The sequence below is a fragment of the Pithys albifrons genome, chromosome 5 (assembly GCF_047495875.1).
Source record: "Pithys albifrons albifrons isolate INPA30051 chromosome 5, PitAlb_v1, whole genome shotgun sequence".
NCBI classification, from domain to species: Eukaryota; Metazoa; Chordata; class Aves; order Passeriformes; family Thamnophilidae; genus Pithys; species Pithys albifrons.
Window position 1 is genome coordinate 46322894 of NC_092462.1, and position 19032 is coordinate 46341925.

General features: G+C 36.1%; 1 protein-coding gene across 2 annotated transcripts in view; it reads left to right on the forward strand.

Moving 5' to 3' along the window:
• Positions 1–19032, forward strand: part of SGCZ (sarcoglycan zeta) — a 428612-nt gene that overhangs the window by 293982 nt on the left and 115598 nt on the right. The window lies entirely within an intron of this gene.

The window sequence follows — 19032 nt, forward strand, 5'->3', positions numbered from 1 at the left end:
CTTTGGCATGAAGTTTCAAAATTTATTTACTTAGCTAGACTTTTTTTTCAAGTTTTAATTTGCTTTTGCTTTTCTCTTTCATTTTCATATAAGGCACTTTCATATCTGTGGCACTTGCTTTTTTCTCTGCTCTGCCTCTAGCTGTGTTTTATTTTTCTGCCTTGTAGCACCTTCATTCCATCTCTAGATTAAATAACTTCCTTTTTTAAGCTTGGTTTTTGTAAGCAAAGCTTTCATTTTATTAGTCTTATTTTTGATCCATTTCTATATTATAATCTTACAGGAAGCAAAATTTTTCAAAAGCATATGACTCTTTTGTAGCAGTAAGTATCTATGGATTCTTCTAATGATTTTTTTTTTTTGTGCTTGCAAAGACTCACAGAAACATTGATAGAAGCAATGTCTGTAAGTCCTCTGTCCCAGCCTCCTGTCTCAAGTGTCACAAACACCAGACGAGGTTCAGTTGGTGTCTTGAAAACTTGCAAGTATGGGGCTTCTACAGTGTTTTTCAGCATCGTGCTCACACACTGTTTTGCCTTCCAAGAAAATAGATTTTCCTAATGTTCAGACTGAGACTTTCAAGGTGCAGTTTGTGGTGATGAATCTTTGTTATGTTGCCATAATTGATGCTCCACATCTTTGTAAATGCTCCCCACATAATTAAAATTTGTGTTATATCTCCCCTGAGCCATATCACCACACTAAACAGCTCCACCAGTATAAGTCCTGTGCTTTGGGATCCTGACCATCTTAGCAGACTTGCACAGGACCTTCTTCAGTTTTAAACATCACTCTTGGCCTGGGGTAGGGTAGACGCAGAACTGGTCATGTATTCCACATGTGGCCTCATTAGGACCAAGTAGAGGGAGATAGAAGTTTCCTTCAGTCTTGTATTTAGCCTGGCATCTGCTGTAAGCCTCAGGTGCATTTCAGTAGGGTTGGTACTAGCTAGTAGTTTACCAGCCTGTAGATGCAGGTGTCATTATTCTTCCCAAATGGATAACTATGCATATGTTGGTATAAATTGTTAGATTTTTGTTCCTCCTGTCTGAAACTCTGCTGTTCAGCATTATCATCTTCTCATTTATTATCTTTCCCATTTATCATCCTCTGTAGATGTGTTGTGGCGTGTTCTGTGTCTTCATCCAGGTCTTGAACAAAATTTTCAATAGTGTAGGACTTTCTATAGAATTATAGAATAGTTTGGATCAGAAGGGACCTTTAAAAGTCAGTTGGTTCAACCCCACTGCAATGAGCAAGGACACCATCCCATTTAGGAAACAGTGTAAGTACCTGTAATCTCACCCATCACCTCTCTGGGAAACCTGCTGTAGTGTTTTACTACCCTGAGTGTAAAAAAACTGCTTTCTAATATCTAATCTAAAACTACCTTCTTTTAGTTTAAAACCATTACCCTTTGTCCTATTGCTACAGTAAACACTAAGAAATCTGTCCCCATCTTTCTTATAAGCTCACTTTATGTACTGGAAGGCCATAATAAGGTCTTCCTGAAGCCTTCTCTTCTCCACACTGAACAACCCCAAGTCTCTCAGCCTTTTCTCGTAGGAAGGGTGCATCATCTCTCCAGTCATTTTTGTGCCACTCTATTGTCTCATGTAACAAGCAACAGGACAAGAGGAGGTAGCATCAGGTTGCATCAAAAGAGGTTTAGATTGGATATTAGGCAAAAAGTTCTTCACTGAAGAGGTGGCCAAACACTGGAACAGAGTGCCCAGAGAAGTGATTGAATTGTCACCCCAGGACATACTCAAAAAAGGTTTAGTTGTGGCCCTTGGGGACATAGTTTAGTGATGAACATGGCAGTGTTGGGTTAGGACTCAATGGTCTTTGAGCTCTTTTCCAAATTTAACGATTCTACAATCCAGACAATTTATTATCCACCAAACAGTACACCCATTTAATCCATATCTTTCCAATTTAGAGAGAAGGATGTTGGAGATGACCATATCAAAGGCTTTACAGAAATCCAGATAGGTGATTTTGTTACCTCTTCCCTTGTTCACTGATGTAGTCACTCTGTCATAGAAGGCCACTAGTTTGGTCAGGCAGGATTTGCCCTTGGTAAAGCTATGCTGTCTGTCTTGAATCACTTTCCTGTCCTCTGTGTGCCTTAGCATTGCTTCTAGGAGAATCTGTTCTATGATCTTCCCAGGCACAGAGGTGAGGCTCACTGGATGGTAGTTCCCAGGGTCTTCCTTTCCACACTTTTCAAAGATGGGTGTAAAGTTTTCCTTTTTCCTGTCACTAGGACTTCACCTGACTGCCATGACTTTTCAAATATCATGGAGAGTGGCTTGGCAACTGCATCAGCCAATTTCTTGAGGACTCTGGGATGAATGCCATAAGGTCCCATAGACTTAACTATGTTCACCTTATGTGGTCACAAACTGGATTTTCTCTTACAGATGGAAGCATTTTGCTTCCCCAGTCCCCATTCTGCTGTCCATGCAATTGAGAAGTGTGAGAAGAGAGGTTGGCAGTGAAGACTAGGGGGATAAAGGTGTGGACTATCTCAGCCTTCTCCTCATCTATTGTTCTCAGTTTATCAGCCTTGCTTATCATGGGGATATGCCTTATTTGACCTGCCTTCTCTGGCTGACATACCTGTAGAAACTCTTATTATTATTTTTCTTTGCATTCCTTGCCAAGTTGAACTCTACCTGTGCCTCAGCCATCCTCACCAAATCCCTACACAAATGGACAGCATTCCTATACTCTTCCCAGGATATCTATTCCTGCTTCCACTGCCCATGCATTTGCTTCTTGCACATTAGTTTGACCAGCAGGTCTTAGCTCATATGTATTGGTCTCTTGCCTTCCTTTCCTGATTTCTTTCATTTGGGGCTGAGAATTCTTGTGCTTTATGGCAGTTTCTCAGGGGGTCCTATTCACTACCCTGTTGATGCCTTAGACTCTATTAGAATTCTCTGCTATGTGTATAGCAGATCTTTGACTGCTGCACTATGTCTACAGTGGCACAGCATTTTTTACCCAGCTAGTGGTTTGTTCTTGCAGTTCACTGTTCCTCGGGTTCCACAGGAGAGCATGGCCACAGGAGGTGTCAAAAGCCTTTTCTAAAGTAATGTTTGTCATTGTCTGCATACTTGTGGATTTCTTTTGCAGACTAAGGAAAGTGTGACATTTTGCATGCAGGCTATTGAATTTACTGAGCCATTTCTTCAAGCATATATGACTCAGAAGTGTTATTAGTCACACTAAAAGTATTGTCTGCATAAAGTGACTGAAGTGTTTTGAAAATTGAATACAGCTCAGTGTTCATGCTAATTGATATAGAATAGTCTAAAAGTTATATCAGGTTGTCTATATGGTCTATATTTTTTAAGCTATATTAAACATCAATCAAAAATTATTTACCTTTAAAAAAATTTTCAAAACATGCAATAATATTGAAGAAAATGTTATGGTGGAGTTAATAGAGTACTACTATGTAGAGGTCTTTAATAATTATTTGAAAGGAACATAATCTAGTACAGGTAGAATTAAGGGCTATTTCACACATGGACACAGAGGCACACACATGCACACACACGGACACCACCTAAAACAAAGCAAAAAACCAGAAAAACCCAAACCAAAATAAAAAGCAAAACACCAAACCAGCCATCGCTTATTTCCAAAAATAGTGAGGAGTGTCACGAATACAAAGCCATACAGATAACCTTGCAGGTAAGAGGCCTCAAATGTAGCTGAAGTCAATCCACACAGAGTTTTTTAACCCCAGCAAGTCTGATATATACCAAGGTCATTGCTCAATAAGAATGAAGAATGAAAAGCAGGTCAACTGTACAATAACAAGTAACAAGCAATGGGTTTCCTAAGTTACAGCTCAATGGAAAGAGACAGAAATTAAAAACAAACAAACAAAACAAAACAGTTGAGGGAGCATGGAATAGCAGCAGAAGGTTATAGAGAGGTAAATAAGGGCGAGAAACAAACAACACATCAAAATCCAAATTTTATACTATGTTTTAGTATCTAAGGATTTCTGGGGTGTGTGGGAAGATTGCATCAGCCATTTCATGGTCACATTTATTATAAAGCTGTGGAGAAATATTGTATTTCAGTTGATGGAACTAAATATCATTATTGCATAACATTAAATATTTGCATATAATATGCATTACAGATTTTAGACATTGGCAGAGGTTTGGGAAAAACTTCTTTGAATCCTATTGTTCTAAGTATCTTTAAAAACACAGTCTTTTTTCCCCCTGAATGGTTTTATTTCAATAAATTTTCTCTCAAATTCATTATTTTAACTCCGAAGCAGGTGGTTTAAGGACTTCCCTTTTTAATGCCCTATTTTAAAAACGCAATATAAGAAAATATTTTTACTATTTTTTAAAATTATGTTTGACTTCTTTGTTATTGTGTTTTGTTTTGTTTTTTTTAAATTGGGGGGTGTGCAGAGGAAATGAAAATTGGTTTGTGTATTTTTTTATTTTTCTAGATATAATGTCCTGATGTTGTCCTAACTCTTTTTTCAGTCTTTATGTAATTTTTAAGGACAAATATTTTTTAGAACAAAGGGGTTATAGAGAACACTTACAGAGTTGATAAAATAAAAGCATCTTCTTTTATTCCCAGAATGGAAGGAAGAGGGAATCCAGTTTCAGGGGATTTGCAGATTCTTTTTTTTTTTATTCTTTAAGTATGTGTGACAGTTTCATGTGTAGTAATTTTTTTAAAACTTGATGCATGTATAATTTCTAAACCCAGGCCTTCACACCTCCTCAGTACTTCTGGTTAATGATTAGCATGTACTGTCATTAAAAAGCCATTAATTTTGATGTATACTAATGTCAATACACAATTAAATTAATCTAATAAAACAATATCTAATCTGTTCCAGCCCTCTGTGATATATTTAGCTTGTGCCAAAGGGAATAACAAAACAGATGGGCCTGCTAACAATTTTTAGTTATTTAAAGCTGAAAGCTGTATGATATACCAATGTCAGGAAAAAAAACCCCAACCAAAACCCCAATAAACGTATAGCATATACCTATGAACATTCTCTTTTATTACTCTTTCTTTGTTCGACTTTCTTACACATGTAGACGTAGATTCTAATCTCAGAATGGTAATGCATATATTTTATCTCTAACGTTGTAAAGATAAGATGTCAGTTTTGGTTTTGTTGGGTTTTTGGGGGTTTGTTTTTTTTTTTGAAAAATGTGCTAAAGCACAGTTCATCTTAGAGATTAAAAGGCAAAAGAGAAATGAGGATTCTAGTACTATATTTCTTGTTTTACTGTAGGGCTTTATTTACTACTTGTTCATATTTGTTTTTCTGGATAATTGGCAATCTTATTTTCCTCTAATATCATTCAGTGGCAGCTTTTATTCATTATGTAATTATTCAATACACTCTTGAAATATGCTGTGGGTTCTTACATATCAAGAAAACTTCTTTGCAAGGTAGGATACTTCAGCTAATGCTTCCTAGACTGGGTGCTGTGTAGTAATGCAGATACTCAGCATTCTGTGACTATATCTGTCAGTGTCCTGCATATGATATAACAATGAAGAATTCAATTAAAATCTGAAAATACATTCTGAAAATGGTGAATGGGATTTGCCTTTTAAAAATGTCTAAGTTCTTGATATATCTGAGATCTTTAACCTCCCTTTGGCATTGAAAAATCAGGAGCTTGGAGATAAAATACTTTGATTATGGGATTTGGGGTTAACAACACATTTTTTCTTTCTCCTTTTCTCATTATTATGTAAATCATTTATACTGAAGATAGGGAGTAACATGGCTCTGAATGTCTGCAAACTTCGGATTTATAAAGATAGGGTTGGGAGTGTAGGATTAAGATGCTTTTCAGTCTGCATATAATATTTATCAGACCAGTTAAGTGTACCTTCTTGAACATTTGTAGAAAAGTGTACGTGATGCAGTGAAAGATATTACTACCTTAAATTATGACTTTTCTATATCTTTGTATAATGGCATCAACAGTCAGTATCTATCTAAGAGAAAAACTTTGAAGTGTCAGGGAAGCTCAGTGTAAGGATAACTAAGTAAAATTGAATTGCTGAAGGAATAAACTCTGGTCCTGTGTGAATATTATAACTCTTGAACCTCTATGATAAGAATATGATAATTGAAATAAGTTTTAAATTTGAAATAATTTTCATACTTGACCGAGTTGTCATCATAGGATTGATACTCACTCATGAGGGGAAAAAAACCCACCCAAACCCAAAGCACTAGACCTCATTCATTGTCACATTTATTCAATGTTATTGAAAAAAACAAACAAACAACAAACAAAAACAAACAAACAAAACACCAAAAAACTAAACCAAACAAAACACACACACACACACACACACACATATGCAAAAACCCAACCACAAGCTTTGTTAGGACACTAAAATTCAGATATTGAAAATTATATTACAAATGTTTGCTGAAATGCTGACTAAAATATTGGTGGCAGAAATCTCAGCGCTTTTGCCTGACCCAAGATTTCCGTTGCAGCAGGAACTAGGAGTCTCGCCATTTCATTGTATGCACTTCATGTTAGTTCTGCATATTCCAGGTTTGAGACTGAGTTCTTAACAATATGTTCTGTTCTCTTATTATTTTTATAGTGTAAAAAACTGAGAAAAACACTTTAGCTTTAAATCTTGAGTTAAATGCACCTAAAAGACCTGATTCCTGTAAGGTTGATTGGGCACCGAAAGAGGTTGCTCAAGGAGGCTGTGTGGTCCTGGTCCTTGGAGGCAGCCAAAGTCCAAGTGAACAGTACCCTGAGCAAGCTGCTCTAACTGCTCTGAGTATTCAGATGGCTGCGGGAGTCCAACACCAGAGGTGCAGTCCAACTGTGATGACTCTGTGTTTCTATTGCTGTCTTAATTAACGAAAGACATATATGCATAACTACTGATACTGAATGAAAATATATTCTTTAATCCAAGATATACTTCTAAGTTTCTGTGTTTTTTAGACCTCATTTTCAGGTGTGTATGTAATAAGTTGATATGTTTGCATAACAGGCAGATCAAATGTCTTTGAAAGCTTGGTGCCCTTTCCTGTGTTTGAGTAATTCTTGCAGTTTTTTGACAGCTGTATTATGTCTGACTGTGACATAATCTTAATGCATTTTTATCACCCCAGTGTGTGTCCACATCTGACAGACTTGCATCAATGGATATCTTCATTTGGCACTGTATACAATATTCACAACTCTATTTGTGCTCTCTGGTGTTCCATTTCAGTTTTCTTTTAAAAGAACATAATCAAACAGATGGCTCTCAGTCTGTTGTCAGCCCAATTTTCAGGGCCTTTCTTCTTTTATCTTCTACCCTGTACATAAACAAGGATCCTGCTCAGCCTTCTCCTGTGAGTGATGAGGAATATAAGTAAATGAATATATGAAAATGTTTATTTGAATAATCTCCTGTGCTTCATTGCACTGCAGAATACCTTATGCAGTATTTTTGAAACTGTCTTACTGTCTACACAATAAGAAATTATGCTTGTTCTGTTATTCTACTACTTCCACAAAAATACACTCCATACATATAGATTATGTTAATTATTTAGACTAGGAACAGATACTTCTTTTCTTGCAATTCAATAAATCTTTGTTAGTGTTTATTGGTGATCAGCACAGTAATTTCATCATAATTCTGAAACAAAGCAAAACACTTGTATGATTTTAAACCAAGTGTACATATGTTTTGCTGATTAATGAAATCAGCAATGTGTTGAAATTCAGATCCTATGTTAAATATAATGATTCTATTTGGATTCAAGAGCAATGTTAGAACAAATTATTATGCTTATAACATCCAAAAGGGCAATCACTGAAAATACAGATATACTTCATTCTTCATCCACATCCCTTAGAATCTTCCTTCTTCTTTTTAATATTAAAAACTATTAAAAACATAGTAAGAAAGTACAAATTCAATGTATTCTACCATCTTTTGAATTTTCTTTAATTGTGAGGTTTAGATATTTGCAGTGTTATGTAGTGGGCTTAAAAGAACTTTAAATGCAGTTTGTACAAGGATTTCCTCAACAAAGAGGAGGCACCTTGTGAAGATGTGTGTACTGTGTGTAAGTCTCTGCATGGAAATATAATTAGAGACAGAATGTCAGTAAGAGGTTTACAAACACCTCTTTCACCCTTTACTGCAACATAGATTAAGCTGTGCGTAGTTCTTGATATGTTTGGGCAAAAAGTTTCTTAAAATCTATTTGGATAGTTATTCCACAACCACGCAACCTCTTTCTGGTCCAGTTTCTAGATATTCTACTGACACTTTCTTAATTCTAGTTTCTTCATTTTACATTCACTGTTCATTGTTTAATGATCAGTAGGCAAGAAGAAAATGTTTTCACACTTTGAGATTGTTATTTTGGCTTCCTTAATTTCTGTTCTCCAGTCTGAACAATGCCATCAAGTTCATCAATTCCTTGTACATCTCCTCCCGCCCACTCTCCCTCATCAGTTTATGGTTATTTGCATTGCCCCTTGTGTTATCCTTATCCTGTTGTCATTATTTTCATTGTTTCACATCTCCTGAGCTTCTTTCAGCTTTCTACAAATAGCTTGTTTGATTACCTATTCTGGTAAAGTTCATTATATTTTTAAAGTATTCAAGGTAAGTTGATTTTTTTGCCACTGTTTTGCATTTTAAAAGATAAATGACAATTCTGCCTTTCTAGTATTCACCTTTACAGTTTTCTCTCATCCATCCTTTATGGGCTCTCACAGATTTTGTATTTATAGGCTATGTGATTATGAGCCACACAGCAAAAACTACTGTGGTGGAATATGGATGGATCAGTAGAAAACAAAGGTTATGCCAAGAACCCAAAAACTAGACTACACGTATTCATATTTATTTACTTTATGATAACTCTGGTCCCCTGGACCAAACATCCCTTTTGTGCTTACTGTTCAAAGATAAACAAAGGAAAAATGGCCTACAAACTCTTGCTTTCATGTATCCAGGCTTCTCAATGTTACTTCAATATGAAATTCTTCAGATGAAAGAGCATCCTTTCCTTCATTTAGTGGAGGTGACAGGAGCACATGGGTCTTCTCATGCCCTTCTTCATCAAAGCAAGTCTTATTTTAGTTGTTCTTCCCTTAGATGTAACATGGAGTGCATGATTATTCCTGGCTCTAAATTTGGGTATTGGCCAGACAAAGGTTTAACATGGAAGAGATGATGCTTGTGGCTGGGGCAAAGAAACAAGTGGACACCATGAAATCAATGACTTCCAGCCTTTCATTTACATACACTTCATACCCTTCAGTTACATACACTTCATACACTCCTCTGTATGAAGAAGGGGTGCAGGGTAAATGAGAGGGTATGCAGAGTTTGGATAGATGGAAGTCTAAAGCCCTGGGGACAACTGACAGTAGGTGCAGAACTTACAGAATCAAGGGGACATTGAGACGCTTGACCATGAATTGGTACTATGACTGCAATATATTGAATCTTTTATGAGACTGAAAAAATTAATAGGGAAGTAAAGATAGAAAAGGGGAATAATAATGAAAAAAAAAAAGGGGCAAGCAGGTGAGACAAGCAAATCAGAAAAATGCTGAAGAGGGATACAACAGTTGAAGAAGAAGAAACTATATTCAGCCACAGTAGATCTTGGTATTATAAAAGAAAATGCCCTTAGCTAACAGCATCTGTGTGAACTGGTTACTGACCTTGAGACCTTTAGCCTTTTAAGTGTCACAAGCAGAAGAACACAGGAGGTCTCTGTGGTTTGAGAGTATTCTGTCAGTGCATGTGCACTTGGTATTGCTGTGGGACTTGCTTGTGCTACAGATCAGACATTGATTCAGACCTTTCTGTTCCTTTTATAAACTGTTGCTGCACTTTGAATAGATCTTCTGATTTAATTTCACCCTAAAGGAGTCCCCTTCACATGCAGAAAACTGCCCCACAGTCTGAGCCAACGTGGAGTAAGTGGGGAAATGAGGGATTGCTGCAATCTACTGCTCTGAGCTATGTCACTGTTGTAGACACATTTTAGCTAATCTTTTATCATTTTCTGATTTTGAATAGCTCAAGATGAAGTTCTTTTTAAGAATTTGTCTTGGAAATACCTAGGTTATGTAATTATTCATAAATGCATTTATTCTTTCCTTGCGGGATCTTTCTTAGCCCTTTTTCACTGGTGCACCAATTAAAACAGAAAAACAATTTATGTTCACCTTTTGACTAAAGAAGAAATTTAAAAGCAGGAGGAAAAACCCATCAAAAATGTCAATATTCTTTAGTATCTATCACAAACATTTCTTTTCTTTTGGGTAAATTTATTTGTTACAGAGCTCCTATTTCACTCTAATTTCTTTTTCACCTTAGGCAGGTCTCCCAGGGAATTTTCACTAACAGTCTTTTTACGGAAGTTTGTCTTCTTGAAATACATTGTTTTTAGTTCAAATTATTTTCTTTGTAATATAACTTTCAAGAATTCTGTCCTTTGGTGACCAATCTCAACTAAATTACCAGTTAATATTCACGTTCTTAGTTGTTTCTTTGGTAATTGGAGGCAAATGGGAAGCAGTCTACCCTTATTACTCTTGTCATGAAAGCATTTCAGGAACTTTGTCCTGTCTTCTGCTGTATTCACAAAGGACATTAGTCAGTAATCTATGTTATCACTGAAGACTCTGGTCTGATTTACTCTTCACAAATACATCATCTACTTGATCCTTCTGGTCTTCAAGGGAAATCCCAAAATTCAGTGTTTTGGGGTTTTAGTTTGTTGTTGGTCGGTTAGTTAGATTTTGTTTTGATTTGGCTTTTTAATTTATGTTTATCACTATCCTTTGCAGTCACTTAGCAGTTCTTTTTCCCTTTTGGTCTGAACCTCAGAATAAGTGCATTTATTCATGCTCACTTACTCAAGATGTACTACATGAAATTGAATTCTTCCATCTCCGTCTCTCCCTAGATTGTTATATTATTACTGTAATTACATATGAGTTGCTTGAGGTAAGAATCAGATGGCTGGTGAGTCTCAAATCTAGTCTAATTCATGATTCTTTGTGTTAGTAATTTATAGCTTCTATTTCACTAGCACTGAGGTGGGTTCTACATTTGCTGTTGGGGATTAGACCATATGCTTCCCTGAAGACACCCTTCTCTGCTTCACCACTTTGCTTATTAGTCTTCTACCAGCTTCTTATAGAATATTTGGAGGGACTCCTTCATTCCTTGTTTCTGATTTTAAAAGATGTAGGTGTGTGTTCCCTGGTTTAAGGACAGAACCTCAATTTAAGAATTTCCCTCCACAGTTTCTTCGTGGACACAACAGCAGGTAGCTGCTTTGTGTCCAGTCAGCATCCCCAGGGACGTAGACTGAGAATGATCTGATGACAAAAGTGATTTTGAGGCTGTGATTTTAAAGGCATGAGTTATGATACTAAACTACTTTCTAAACTCCTTTCCCCATTGGTCTCTTAACTTGCCTTGTTACAAAAGTCAGTGTGATGTTGAAATGTTGATTCACTAATACATATCTTTCATTGTCCTTCAGTGATCAGGAGTTTAATCATGCCACAGGAAATTTATGATATGTGAGAACACATTATCATACCTCAAAATGATGCAGTAATTTTTTCCAAGTTTTCTTGTGAAATTACCTTCTTTACAAGTTTTCTCCCATTTGCCAACCTAACTGATAATTTCTTAATGGCTTTTGCCATGCTGAGCTATATGCAAGGAGGATAGGTAGGTCCCTTGATCGCTGTGGCTTTAGCACTCCTCAAAAAAAGTGAAGATTAGTATTTTTAATCCCTTGGAAATGTAGAGAAGGAACTTGAAGCTATCATTTAGCAGATGAGTGTTTTATTTAGCAGGCTGTTAAACAGAAAAGGAGTTATTTTCAAGCAACTTTGTGGCATTTCTTACACTTTCATTTCTTTTCTCCTGATAACAAAAGGTCACTCTACAGCAAAATACTTTGGTCTTTGTCCAATTTATTTTATAGAGTGTATCAACGGAGCAAAATGTTGCTTATTGAAAGATGTGTGAAAGCTGTTTTGAAAAGCATGCAGTGTTTGTACAGGAATACTAACAGTCTAAACGCAGATACTATAAAGCATACACTATTACATAGCTACACTTGAATAGTAAAATTTGTCAGCTACCCAGTCTGATACACCACTTTCTCCTCACATGAAAATAGTCACTCTTGGTTTTGGCAGTAATAGATTCCTTAAACTGGTCAGCCTTGAAAATTGATTTCTTTAATGCTTTTTGCTACAGTGTGATAAAGGAAGCAGTGTAATGGTTCCTACTTAATGATATTTGATTTTTTTTATTATTTTAAAAAGCACACTTTGCTGAATATAAGTGCCAGTCCAGGGAGTTACTGAAGGATGCGCTTGACTTCACGTATTTCAGTACCTCCATGGTATGGCTTATGAGGTTATTTTAAGTTAAGTCTTTGTAATGAAAGCAGAGTCGCAGTATGTAGGAATATACAGGTGCCTTAATACATGAGTGTAAAGTAATAAGAATGAAATTACTTTGGATATTGAAAATTAAATCAGGAAATATTTTTAATCTAGGACTCAGATTTGCAAATTAGAGTCGTAGGTTGTGAGGTTTGTCTTAAAATGGTCCTCAGTCTTTTCTGATGGAACAGCATAAATTTTGTGGTAATATTAAAAAAACCTTTTGGTGTGAAGCATGTTGGTGTTAAGGATTTTGAGGGGGAATTACTCCTTTTTTCCCTTCCCAATTCAAGTTAGTTTGGATAGCAGTTTGACTTTCTTTCTTTGCAACAGTTTTTTTATGTTGCTGTGGTGGGTTTTTTGTTTCGTTTTTTTTTTTTTTAATCTCTATTCCTTTCAATGTTGCTGCACTGTACTACAGTAATTTATTCCCCAGATTTTCCCTGATATCTACAAAGTGTTTGCTACTTTCAGCAGATGGGATGAAGGCAGATGTTTTCTTTAAACCAGATTTTTGACATTTCAATGAGTTTTTCTTGTTAGCTTGCTATTGTTTTACCTTTATTTTTGTCTATTAAAATTCTGTTGTCTTTACCTGTAATACAGAAAAAATACACTCTGGTTTTGTTGCTTACACCTCTACCTATTTTGTTTATGTAGGACTGCTGCTGCCTCATATTCTTTCAATTATGCATCCATAACTCTATCCAAGAATAATTTTTCTCCAGATAGAATTATGCTTCAACTCTATTTATTAAATCCAGCTTTTTGCACGTGTGAATACAGCACAAATAATTTCTTTTGTCACTTTCCTCCCAACCTTTTGTGCACATCTTTCATTTTAACAACATAGCTGCTAACATCTTTCATCTTTCTAATCATCCCCATTATTGTCTCTCTGCCTTATGTGCTTTTTGCGCCATCATATAAAATTCAGCATTCTTTTTCCATCTTCAGTGTAATTCACCACTACTTCATTGGTTCAATCACCTTTCTTCTGATATATTTTTTCCCCCTGCACTTAGATGTTTCATCTGTGCTTTTTCATACAAGTTGCAGCCACATTATCAACATAACATTTCATGTTTACCTTCTGCTATGGTGCCTACAAGGCAACAGACAGTGAATGCTTATTAATTTATAGGGCAATGTGTTTAGTCACTTTGTTTAAACACTACTTTATTATTATTTTTCCCCTCCATGTTTTGTGCAGTGCTTTCTTCTTCAGACTGTGAGCTTTTGGAGATGGAAACTGGGCTTAAATATTTACTCAGATAACATGCAGAATATCACATCTAACATCATAACTTTTGAAAAACTTGGTTATTGATAACAATGGATTTTCTGGTCAACCAACCACTTTGTTTTACTTGCTGGAAAGTACTAAAACAGGTATTTGGTGTGTTTTATTATTAAGGAAAACAGGAAAACCAGCATGCACACCTGAAATATAATGTTATTTATTAATGCTTTAGTCAATTCAGAATAACCAATGGTTCAGTTTACTGTGTGCTTGTGGATATAAGTTCAAGTGCATGATCCTAAGGAAAAAGCTTGCATTTTAGTTAGCAAGGTCCTTTGCTACCTCCTAACTGCCCACTTTGTGACATGCATGACAAATTATTGAAGGACTTAGAAGAACTGTTCTCAGCTCACTGTATGAGAGTTTTCATTCCTGAGCTGGAGCATCATGCCTTCCAACTACTTTTCTCCAGACCAAGATATTTTGAATTCTATGGTTTTAAGTAGGAATTGCAGGTGTTTTTTCCACTTTCATGTCTTTCACAGGGTGGTACTACTCATAGATTTTCAGAATTTTGTAACATTAAATGTATGAAATTGATACCATGAAAGGAGCTGTTATTTCATCTAGTCTGAAGGAGTTGTAAGATTTAGTCACTGACCTCCAAAATGTTATTTCTAATTGAAATCATCCACAGCTTTGCTTCAAACCTGCCCTTTCTGTACTTAAAGATCTTCCATGTGAGTATAGTGAATTGTGTTCTAGGTCCCCAGTTCCTGATATGTATGGCACAGAGAACTTGGCTCTATCATGCAGATTGCCAAACTTGTTCTTGCACACTTTTGGCTTATTAGCAATTTGTATAAAATTTCTTATCCTGTTCTTTCTTGGAATGCTCTAGTGTTTAAGTAATTAAAAGAGAGAGCAATAATAGAGAGCACACCAACACTTATGTCATTAGTTTCAACACGTGTGGCCTGGGATTAGTAGTAGTAATATCGTAGATAGATTGCAATAGATTGTAGATTTAGCCAACTTCCTGACTTGTTGAGAAGTATTCATTCTTATACTTTCTATTTTTAGTTATCATAAAACATGCTGCTGTAATAGTTTTTTACTAAACATACTGTAAACATTAGTAAATTACTAATAAAACATACTGTATAAGTAATAGACCCTTGTAGAATTCTCAGCATATTGTGGAGAAACAATCTTTTAAAGATTATCATGTCTGTGTAAAGACAGTGTGAATTAACTTCACATTTTCTTATATATTACTTACAGGACCACCTGAGAACATTAATCTCTGCCCATTTATATGCAGATCAAAGATTGAAAAAGCTCCAAATGTCAGTATTTGTTGTTTGACACTCAGAATTATTTTTTTATTGGGGGTGGGGATATTTATTTGCTCTGAATCAAAGTTATACTCTTTCTCAGAGATTTATAGTAAGCATTAGGACTTCATTGACTTTAATGTAGTGTTCAAAGTCAGTAAAACCATTCCTAAGTTACTGCAGTTGTAAGACAAACAGCAGCATAAAATACGTGCATAATTTTACTATTTTAATACCTGCTTGTTTGAACTTCTGGTGTTAATAACTGAAATATCATATATTCTAAGTATAACATCATATATTGATAGTGATAAATTTATATTTTTTTAATATCTATAAGACATATTTATGGTTGTAAAGTTCAGAGATTATTTTTCTTAGTGTCTTAGATAGGGAAAACAGCAAGGTAAGGGAAACAGGGTCACAGTTTTATATTCTTGTATCAGAAAAATAGAAACTTGCACATGATATTATCATCATGCGAGTGTCAATTTGAACACACCTTTGGAGGCAGGTGTATGCCTCTGTCTCTTTGTTTTTGTTTGACCGCATCAGAAGATGCCAGTTGGCTGTGGTTATCCAACTGGGTGTGAAGATGAGCTTTGTTTAGGTCATCTTTTCTAGGTCCCTCTCCGTGTGGAGCAAGCAGTGCTCTCCTTAGAAAAGGCTGCTTGGTCATTCAGAATGCTGCCTCATGAGACCGTCATCTCCAGCGTCAAGTCTTACCAATGTACTGAACCGCCTGCATTGCAGGGTTGGGTCTGCAGCTTCCAGCGCTTCCTGTCACCCGCTGTTTCAACCCTCACCTGTCACTACAGGACTTTGCAATGTGGGTGAACCCTTTGAGCCTGTGCAATGGATTTTTTAGATGAGGCACAGCATGTGCAGAACTGGCCTCACCCTTTACTCCTAAGGTTCATCTGCCACGGCCTAGCAAGCTTGGACGGTGACAGCGAATACCTCAGGACATAGGTTTGGTTAGAGTATCCTTCTCTTAGATGGATGGCCTTACAGGGCTAAGCAAGTTCCATCTGCCCAGGTTTGGGGTTAGAGCTGTCCTTCTCCCAGGATGGTTGCCAGGGGGCTAGCGAGCCCATCCTGCCCATGAACACACTTTGTCTGACCCTTCAGCTGAGACCTGTCTGGCATGGGAGACCCTACTGGAGGCACAAACCACCACCAGCATAGCGCACAACCTCATGAGGGCACGCAAGCTTCTCCCCCGCGACAAGGGGATGTCCCCGGAGAAGTGTGCATGATATATGAAACTGAGAATAATCGTAAATTTCGAATAGTCGTATAAAGGAAATACAGTGATGCAAAGACAATCGTTCATAACCTACCACAGACTGATACCCAGTCACTCTCCAAGCAGTGGTCACCTTGAAAGACAATCCTCATTTTCTCTGCCCCTCACCCTTCCCCCATGCCATCTGTTTCTTCCTTGACCAACGCTTTTTTTTGCTAAGCATAATTTTACAGGTATGGAATATCCTTTTGTCTTGGATCATTTGGCTTAGCTGTGTCCTCTCCCAACTCCTTGGTCATTCACACTCTACTTAGAGGTAGGCAGAGAAGGGGAAAGAAAAAAAAAAAGAAAGTTTTGACACTACAGAAGTACAGTTGAGCAGTAGCCAAAGCATTTTAACAAAGTTATGTTACTTCTGAAAACTCCAAATTTCTCTGTAACAGCATAGTTCTAACGGAATGAATGAAAACTCTTCTTATTCCAACCTCTGTTTAATCTTGATGAGGAGTTATTGATGTAAAAAATGTAGTGGGCAGTGATTTTTTTGAATAGCGCAAGTCTCATTAAGCTTATAGCAGTCGTATGTCTGCCTACCTTCTTTATTTTATTATTCAGCCTTATTTCATATCAGTCATAACACACTTCAGGAAGGTATTGTCTGGAAGATTATTGCATTTATCAAGCAATTGAAGCTACAGTCACCCTACTTCAGTTTTATAGTACCCTTTGTGACTTATGCCCCAGAATGTAGTGTCTGACTTCTTGTACTGAATATTGTAATTTTACTGAAACTAGAGTGCTTCCATCTGTGCAGAGTCTGTCTGCAGTCTGTTGGTCTCTGGTAAATGGATAGCTCACTGCTGATGAAGGCTCAGGAATGAAGGCTTAGAAATGTCATTCAGAAGAGGGAAAGCCTTTATGGACAGAGTAGGCTCTCTCATTAGTTTGTTTCTGAGACTGAGACAGTTTAGTCTTGCTTTACAAATTAACTTCCTACTGCTGAAAATTAACAGAGAAAATATGATAAAGACCAAAACATAGTGAATTAATTTTTCCGCTTTAGGACCTTATAGGTAACATAAGAACAATATCACTTGCCATAAAGCTACTGAAAGTATTTTGAAAATCAATTAATAGTTGTGAAGAACTGAGTAACTTCAGTAATAAACACTTATCAAAACAGAAGCAGATAACTGAAAGTGCTGCCTTCAAAGCAGGGTTTAAACAGATTACAATAAATGTGTGTGAAGCAAAGAAAATAACAAGGTGAAAGCAAAATAGTTGCTGCTGATTGACAGTAGTGCCAACCTTGTGTGGAATTAGATGAAATTCAGGAGGGTTAATATTACATAAAATTATAAACTTTTGTCACACATATATTTGCAGGATGGAACAGATAGAAATTTCCTAGGCAACTTTAAGCATTTCTAGTTATCTGGAAGCTTTACTTTGTATTCTTTTATATTTTGGGGTTTGGGTCTTTTTCACTTCCTCCTCTTCTCCCCCCACTTTTTCTTGTGAATATTATTTTGTGCCTGTCAGTTACAAACATTCCTTAGAAGTATATAAAATAACATATTGAAATTTTTTTTGCAGTTAGAAAATGTGTTTATATCCAAGTCAATAAATCAGTACCTAATTCTGGTTGCGTATTCATTGCGAAAAAGTATCACATGGATTCTATCTTTTCTGAGATTATCTTTTTCTATTACAGTAGGGCTAGTCAAATTAAGAATTAGTTGTTCTTAATACAGACTGAATATTTGAAAACAAACTCAAATTTATCTTATTTCCTTTTCAAAACCAGGAATCACTGTGTCACATTGCACTCTTTGTTAGAAAGCCTAAAAATTCTTGAAGGTTTTTATGTGAAATTATTTGTATAACTTGATATAAGGCAAATACAGTAACATAGAACATTATTTGACAATTCTCAGCTATAGCAATGGGGGACTCTGTTACTCAGCTGTTGGTGCTGCCCAGCAAATGAAGGCTACTTGTTTCACAAATCAGCCAACAGAGGGGAAGTGCAAGTTCTCACTGTTCCACTACACTAGAGTCAACAATGGCTTCAAAATATGTAATAAACTATTAGTTTATATTTTCTAATTTTGAGGTTAAGTGGATCAAATTGAATTCCTCTGGCAATACAGTGAAGAATTATGTTTCTGGCAGGAATACAGTAACAAGATTCTAGGGATAAAAAGTCTTGAATGTCTGTCAGTATGCAAAATGATCCTGTCTCTTGAGTATTGAGAACATGTTTCATTGGTTTTTTTTTTCCTCTAAGAATGCAGTTGAAACCTTATGTCACTTTTCTGTGCTTATATGTTATTGAACATTGAATCGTGTGGTTTACTTTTTTCTTCCAGACTTCTGCAATGGTGCCTTTCCTATTCAGAGAAATAAAAATAAACACTAAAAAATAGCCCAGAAACCTGATATAAGTAATGATGAGCAACTGCTGAAACCCATTTTATTTCTTCTTACATGATATTTTCTTTTGTATTTTAATTTCTTAGAAAAGCAAAAGTAATGGATTCAAGATATAACAATGAATAGATTGCTTTACCCAATGTTATATATTTATATTTTAGAGAAAGTTAACTCTTTTCTACTTGGTAAAGTTCAGGCTCTAGTTTCATCTCTACAGTCAAGAGAATACTGATGATCTACATCTGAACCTTTGTTATAGGTGCAATG